We start from the raw sequence: 8,985 nt of genomic DNA on the forward strand, positions 1-8,985 counted from the left end.
TATTCAATAGGTACCTAAATATGCAAATTTCTAAAATATTTATGTATACATAAAGACAAAATTAATGAATTAGAAACTATTCCTTTAGGTAGTTCCATATCTGCTTTAATGGGAGGATTGCCTGAAAAGTGCAGTGACTCAGGTCCTTGTATAGTTAGTTGTACTATTGGTGGTGTAGTAATTTATGACTGCATGTGTGATTTAGGAGCATGTGTTAGTATAATGCCTTTGTCTATATATGATATTTTCAGGCTCCCTCCCTTAAAAAGGTCGGCAGCTCGTTTTATGTTAGCAGATAAAAGCATTATTACAGTGGCTGGAGTTGCTGAAGATGTTTTAGTGAACATTAAAGGGCTTACATTTTTCACTAATTTTTATATCTTGGAGATGCCCCATAATGACTCAGATAAGCCATCATCAATCCTACTTGGAAGACCATTCCTGAAGACATCAAAATTCAAATTGGATGCTTTTTCAGGAATATACTCTTTTGAAATAGATGGTCGAATAGTAATCTTCAATCTGAATGGAGTCATAAACAACCCTCCAGAAGATCATTCTATCTTTCAGTGTGATGTCATAGATGAAACTGTAGCTGAAGTTCACAAGGAAGAGTTAGAAGAGAGGCACACTGGACAAGGTCCAGGTGTGGGGACCCTCTTAACTGACAATGAGGGCACTTCAGCATTTTCACAAGCTCCAGACAATCCAGAGCCTGCCCATGATCAGAAGTTGGAATTAAAACCTCTTCCTCCACATCTCAAATATGCTTATCTCGAAGATGAGCAGAAGTTTCCAGTTATCATTACAAGGGAACTCACTTCTCAACAAGAAGAGCAGTTACTTGATGTGCTGAGGAGGCACAAGAAGGCAATTGGGTGGAGTTTGGCAGACATAGTAGGTATCAACCCTCAAGTATGTGAGCACAGAATATTTTTTGAAGAGGGAGCGAGACCTGTCCGTCAACCCCAAAGAAGATTGAATCCCACTATCTTGGAAGTTGTCAAAAAGGAAGTGACCAGACTGTTGGAAGCAGGTATCATCTATCCCATTTCAGACAGTGAATGGGTTAGCCCAATACAAGTGGTACCCAAGAAGTCTGGAATCACTACAGTGAAGAATGAGCATGGAGAGCTCATAGCAACTAGAGTTCAGAATGCTTGGAGAGTCTGCATTGATTACAGGCGTCTCAACCAAGCCACTCGTAAGGATCACTACCCACTTCCATTCATTAATCAAATGCTGGATCGCCTGTCAGGTAAATCACATTATTGCTTTTTAGATGGTTATACAGGTTATTTCCAGATTCATATAGCTCCTGAGGATCAGGAAAAGACCACTTTTACATGTCCTTTTGGGACTTATGCTTACAAGAGAATGCCCTTTGGCTTGTGCAATGTACCAGCTACTTTCCAAAAGTGTATGATGAGTCTTTTCTCTGATCTTATTGAGGACTGTATGGAGGTTTTAATGGATAATTTTAGCGTTTATGGTGATTCTTTTAGCCTTTGCTTAGATGGATTATCTAGAGTATTAGATAGATGTGTTAATACAAACCTTGTATTGAATTTTGAAAAATATCATTTTATGGTAAAACAAGGGATTGTATTAGGACATGTAGTATCTAATAATGGCATTTCTGTAGACCCAGCAAAGGTGAATGTTATTTCTAGTTTACCTTACCCCTCCTCTGTGAGGGAAGTTCGTTCGTTCCTTGGCCATGCAGGTTTTTACATGAGATTTATTAAGGACTTTAGTAAGGTAGCACTTCCCTTATCCAGATTACTGCAGAAAGATATTGAGTTCGAGTTCAGTGAGGATTGCAAACAAGCGTTTGATAAGCTGAAGACCGCCCTGACTCAAGCCCCAATTGTGAGAGGACCAGACTGGAGCCAGCCATTTGAAATCATGTGCGATGCTTCCAACCATGCAGTAGGAGCAGCGCTGGCTCAGCGTGAAGGTAAGGATCCTTTTGTTATAGCTTATGCGTCTAAGACTTTAGACGCTGCCCAGTCCAATTATACTACTACTGAGAAAGAGCTTCTTGCTATTGTTTTTGCTCTGGATAAATTCCGAGCTTATTTACTTGGTACTAAAGTAGTAGTGTATTCGGACCATGCAGCTTTAAAATATCTATTATCTAAAAAGGAGTCCAAACCAAGGCTTATACGTTGAATACTGCTATTACAAGAATTTGATTTAGAAATAAAGGATAGGAGTGGTAACCAGAATTTAGTGGCAGACCACTTGAGTCGCCTTGAGCACATTAAGGATGATTCTACTCCTATAGATGATAATTTTCCATTTGATAACATGCAAGCAGTATCTGCGATATTCCCTTGGTATGCACCTGTAGCTAATTATCTAGTTAGCCGCACATTTCCTCCAAACTTTTCTAAGCATTAAAGAGACAAGCTGAAAAGCGAGTCTAAATATTATATATGGGATGACCTATATTTATGGAGATGTGGCACTGATCAGGTAATTAGACGTGTGTCTCAATCAGAATTCCAGTCCATTTTAGAGGCCTGTCACTCATCTGAGAGTGGAGGGAATTTTGTCCCTCAACGAACAGCTAGAAAGATCTTAGACTGTGGATTCTGGTGGCCTACTCCTTTTAGAGACGCTGCTGAGTTTTGTAAATCTTGTCTCCACTACAAGAAAATGGAACATTTGTAACAAAAAATTTGTATCAAATTTAAAATTGTTACAAAAAATAGTATTTTATAATAATAATATGTGATTGTTACAAAAGAATAATGTTTTGTAACAACATTACAAGTTGTTGCAAAACATGATAATATTTTGTAACAACCTGTTTTATAATGTTACAAATTATGTTAGTTTTTGTAACGAGACGGTGTTTTGTTACAAAATATTGTAATATTTTGTAACAAAAAAAACAAGTTGCAAAAATTCAAAATATTTTGTATCAAATTTTGTTTTTTGTTTCAAAAACTCTAATTGTTTTGTAACAAAAAATTAATTTGTCACAAAATTTAATATTGTTTGTAACAAGTTAATTATTTGTCACAAAATATAAATATATTTTATAACAATTTTTTTTAAATGTTAAACACTTTAAGAGTAAAAAAATTGTGTATATATTTTTTTCAAAATAATTTTATTTTGTAACATCCTGCATTTTTGAAAATCTAAATATAAATAAATTGTGATTTTATTTTATTAAATTTAAACTTTATAATTTTAGAAATTATTTTATTAGAAATAATTAAATAGGTTCGGAGATAATTTTATTATAAATCAATTAAGATTCTTAAGTAATTTTATTATAATTGAATATTTTGCGTAATTTTAGTAATTGAAAAATAAGAAAGAATTATATAGCTTAATTTAAGTAACTTTTATCATGAAAATGTTATAACTTATTATTAATTTAAACTTCTTATTTTATAAACTAATCTATTAAGAGTAATTAAATTAGTTTTATTAATATTTGAAGTTAAATTCATTAATATTTTTGTGCAAATTTTATAATTGGTTATTTGAAATTAAAATTCAATAATAGAAGTATTATACAATTTGTAAGACCTAGAAATTTTAGAAGATTTTATTAAGAGCTAATTTAGATTTATTTATCATTAAGTATTTTAATCTCTGAAATTATTTTATTGAAGATAATTAAAACAAATTTTGATTAATTGAGTTTAAAGTAATTTAAGGTTTTATCTGATTTTATAATTATCGAATTATTTTCTATATTTAAATTATAAAGTTTAGCAAATAAAAAATAATAAAATTTTTTATATGATTTGGTTTAAATAATTGAGATTTCAGAATTTAATACAAATAATTTTATAAATAAAAAAATTAATTATATTACCTTATAATTTTAATTAGAGTATTTGATTTTAAATTAATTAATATTTTAATATAATAAATAATATTTTAGAGTAATTTTAGAGATTCAATTAGATTCTAGATTAACCCAAAATCCCCAATTTCATACACACAAAAAACCCTATTTTACCCTAAATTAAATCCTAACCTCACAGCCACTCAGCATCCACCGCCCCCAAGCCCTATACACCCACATACAGAAGAAATGAAGAAAGGGAAGAGAGAAGTGGGAAGAACCGAGTGGGGAGGAGGAAAGGGAGAGCATAAAGAGCAGAGGGAGGATAGAGAGAGGGGATGTGCTACTGCCGTCATCCAGTCGCCGCGCCACGGCCGCTGTTCATGTGCCGCTGTCGTTGACAAGGGGAGAGACAGAGCTCACAATGCAGGAGGAGAAGAAAAGCCATCGTCGCGCGTTGATTCCGGTTTCGCCACGCCATCTCGCCGTCGGGGTCGCAACCACCATCGCCGTCGAAGCCGTGCGTTCGTCCCTGGTCGCGCCGCCGCTGTCATCCAAGGAGCCGCCACCTCTGTTCATCGACACCGTTTAGGGAAGAAGGAAGAGCCGCGCGAGCATCAGTGGAGGAGAGAGCGTCTGCTGCGTCACCACCGCGCCTGGGTGCTACTGTCGAAGCCACTCCTGCCACCGCTGCTACTAGGGTTTGTTGTCGTCAAGCCCCGCGTTGCCGCCGTTGGAGGAGTTTCGTGCGTCGCTGCCACCATCGCCGCCGGTGTGGTCAGAGCCACCGTTGCTAGTTTGCTCGGAGCCGCTATCGCTGGTGAGAGAGAGAGGCTAGCCAGTTTTGCTTCTGGTTTCTAAAATCTGACAAGAACTCCACTGCAGCTACTGGAGTTGCTGTTGCTGTTGCTCTGGCTCCGTTTTGAACCGTTAAACCGCTACTATTTTGGTAAGCCCTACCTTGTTTCTGATTCTTCCTTGTTCTACCAATTTGTTTTTATCTTAAATCATGTTGCTGAAACTATTTGTATTGAATAAAGTGCTTATGATAAGTTACGTTGCCGTTGCTGCCACGGTCGTCGGTGAGTCATGCACCGCCATCAAAGTTGAAGATAGCACCAACCTTCTTCTTCTGGTTTTGATTTTCCTATTCTTGAACCTGTAAGCTTTAATCCTTACTCTGCTTCTATTTTATTTCTTAGTCTTTTTCTGTTCTGAGTAAAGAAAACCTATGTTTCTGTTTAACACTGCTGCTCTGCCTTCCCTGTTTGCTGATGGAATTATCATAGGTGATAGTATTAATGGTACTAACGAGCTGTTAGAGTTGTTGCCACTGCTGAAATTAACAAAGATGGGATCATTGTGTTTAAATTCGACGGGTTCGACTAACTGAGGTAGGGGTGCTTTTCTTAAACTTGTTTTACTTTTCATAGTTGTTATAAATCGATATTAATCCATAAAATACATTTTTTTGTGATTTCGTAAGTCTTATGAATTAAATTGAGTTGTTTTGGATGAATGAGATTATTAGTTTGATTGATAGATTGATCGATTGAAAAAGTTGGATATTTTGATTAGTTGGTTGATGTTGTTAAAGTGGTGATTTAGTGTTGAAAAAGTTGGATATTTGAAATTGTTGATTTAGTGTTTGATTGATTATGTGGATTGTGAATTGTTTGACAAATAATTGTTGTGAATGCTGAATTTGATGGATTGTATTGGTTGATTGCTGTTGAGCTAGTTAGTAAATATATTGTAATGGTGGTAGAATTGATTGGTGATTACTTTGAGATTTTATTTTGAAAGGAACTAAAAGGGTTGAATTTTGAAACACTAAACTACTTGTTGAAAATCTGAGTTTTGAAATGAAACGGCAAATAATTCTCTCTCGGGTTCTCTTCCATCACATATCAGCCTTGAAAACATGGAATAGCTAAACTTGTATGGAAACAAACTTAAAAATAGCATATCCAATGCTACAAAGCTTAAGTACATGGACTTGAAGTTAAATAAATTCAGTGGAGTTATCCCAAATACTATTGGGAATTCAAGAAATCTTCAGCAGCTTGATTTATGATACAATATTTAACCACTCATTCTTCCACTCTTGAATTAATATATCCTTCTTCCTTGTGTGATCTTTACAAATCAGAAAATCCATACCATGCAAAGCTTCCCAAGTCAATTGGAAATATGTCCAATTTGGAACTATTTGATGCTTGATGCTTACAGTATTGATGGTGAAATTCCTTTGAAAATTGGAAACTTAACCAATCTGTACACGCTAAGTGTGTACCGGAATGATTTAAGTGGAACCATTCCAACTACCATTAAAGGTTTGCAGTCTCTTCAATATTTGAATAAGTTGATGAGCAAAAACCATTTAGCCATCTTACTAAATTACTTTTAGCCATCAGTTTTATTGGTAATGTGTTATGATAAACAAGTTACATTGAGTAGTTGATTTTTATATTTGGTTCATTAGAAAATACTTACGATTCTAAGTACTAAAGTATTGAGCGTTAACAGATATGCTGCTAGAGCTTGCTAGGAGAGAAAAGAATGCTGGAATAAAAGCAGATGTTGATCTTGATATCTTCATGAAGGTATTCTCTTCATTAATTATTTTTTTCCCTTCTCTTTTTCAGGAAGTATTTTCTCCTGTATTTCTCCAGTACGAAAGCTTCTTACACAAACTAATAATCTAATCTATTTTCTTTTGTAGTCAATAGCTTTTGGAGGACAGGAAACAGATATTGTGGTAGAGTACATCATAAAGGTATTCATTAAGCAAATTGTGAAATAGTTTAATATTTGTTGAGTTGATAAAAATGTAAAAATAGAGATTAATAGGCTCTAGCTACTAGTATCCCGTTTCAATACATCTTACATCACATTGACATTTTTATAAGTCTTCCAAACTCCTAAGTGCTAAGATATTTTTCACAAAGATATTAGGTTTAGACATATGTGGAGACACATTGGTGGGCGATGAAATGCTCAAGGGCATCTCAGAGGGACAAAAGAAGCAACTTATAACAGGTTTATTATAACATTGACATATAATTTGTCTTATATTTTAGTATGTGTGATAAACCCCAATTTTGTGGTTTATCTTGTGCTTATTTTGGGGAATTTTATCAATATTTCTCACACTTATTCACAAGAAATGCATGGTTTTGTGTTCACTTCCCAATATTGCTCTATGATGAAAAACATGCTTATTTTACCTTAAAATTGCCATATTTTAATCCTCTTCTATTGTCATTCGATGACGTGATATCTGTGTTAAGTAATTTCAGGAATTATAGGTTAGGAATGACTCAGAAGAGAGGGAGAAAGCATGTACAAAAAGGGAGGAACATGAAGAATTGAAGTCTTGGGAGCAGTAGCATCGGCGCGCCCACGCACTCCACGCGCTCGCGTGGATGGAACTGACTAGAAGCGGCGCGCAAGGATGGACGCATCCGCACAGATTGGAAGATTTCTATCGACGCACAGTGTAACTAGCGCGCACGCGTGGGAAGCTGCACGTGACCTCATTAAGAGAAATCGTGCCTGGCGATTTCTGAGGCCAAGGAGGCCCAATTTCAAGCTGTTTCTGCATGGAAAAGACCCAAGGATGCTAAGGGGGAAAGGAGAGAGAACTCATTTTGGCACTAGGACATAATTTTTGGAGTTTTGTTTTGGTTCTTGGGTGATTCTAGAGAGAGAAACCCTTGTTCCTCTCTAGATCTAGTTTCCATTTTGATTTTTCCTTGTTGATTTGTGAATTAGATTTTGTTGATTACAGTTTTTATTGTTCAATTTAAATTCCTTGCTACAATCTTGCTTATATCTAGTGATAGTTTTATGATTCTTGTCAATTGTCATTTTTACCCATTTCATGAATATTGTGGATCTTGTTTTGTTGATGTTACATTGATGATTTCTATGTTTACTCTTGTTGATTGTTTGATTGTACATTGATAATTGTTAGTGGGTGTTTGTAGAATTCAATTTAATTGCTATTTTGAACATGTCTTTTTTTAGTGCTTACCAAGTGTTCGATGAATTGTTCACTTTGATTATGGAGTAGTTCCTTCTCACTCTTGGCCTAGGTCAAGGGAATTGGGTAAACTTGAGTCATTGGGTCTAATGGATTTGATGATTTGGGAGTCCTAGGTGGTCAATTTGATACTTATTGATGCCAACCCACTACTAATCTAATTAGTAGGTAGGTTGGGACTTATGGGTTGATGTGATCAGGGCCATTTGACGTACTTCAAGTCTAGGAGTAGACATCACGTACTTAAGACTTGAGAGTAGACTTAATGAGCTTGGTTCCTCATAATTGTCAAGATGTAGTCGTTGGACAAGGATTGTGATCCCAATTCCCATGCCTAGCCAAGAGTTGTTTTTGTCATTCATATTCGAAAACCAATTTCCAATTTCAATTGTCTTAGTTATAGTTATTCATTTAGTTTAAGGTAGAATTAAGTAGAATATTGCTTGTTCATTAGAATTGCTTAATTTTTGCTTACGTAGTTGAATTCGTTTATTGCAATTTAAGATTACTTGCTTGTTAAGTTTTTCCATTTATTTTCATGTTCATAACTCACAACCCCGGATTTCTAACCAATGTCGAAGTACATGTTTGCCCATTCCTTGTGAGACAACCCGAGGTTTGAATACTTCGGTTATTTCTATTGGGGTTAAACTTGTGACAACCAAATCCCTCTTCTAAATTTGATCTCCCGAGGATTGTTGTTGGTAAAGCTATACTCACAACGAGGTGTTATTAAAGAGAAATTTACCAATACACCCTTGGAGAGAGCATCAAATTTATGGCGCCGTTGCCGGGGAATGGTTGCAACATATGCCTTAATATTGGTTATGTGGATATGTGAATACTGTAGATATTTTGCTCTTTCAATACTTAGCTAGAGTTTAAATTTCTTTTGCAATTGTACTATGACTTTCAAGTTTGATGACTCGGTCTCAACCGAATTCTAGCTTAGCCAACTTTGATCCCGAGATTGAAAGAACTTTGTTACACACTCGGCAAGCTAGAAGGCGATTGGACTACACGCCTAGTACTTCGGCCTCTCTTGAGGAAAACACCGAATCACTAGACGCCACCGAGGGTGACTTGGAGTCCGCTACTTCCTATTCTTCTGTTAGCACTA

Source organism: Arachis ipaensis, chromosome B2 (genome assembly GCF_059453495.1).
Source record: "Arachis ipaensis isolate K30076 ecotype BB chromosome B2, ASM5945349v1, whole genome shotgun sequence".
In the NCBI taxonomy this organism is placed as follows: domain Eukaryota; kingdom Viridiplantae; phylum Streptophyta; class Magnoliopsida; order Fabales; family Fabaceae; genus Arachis; species Arachis ipaensis.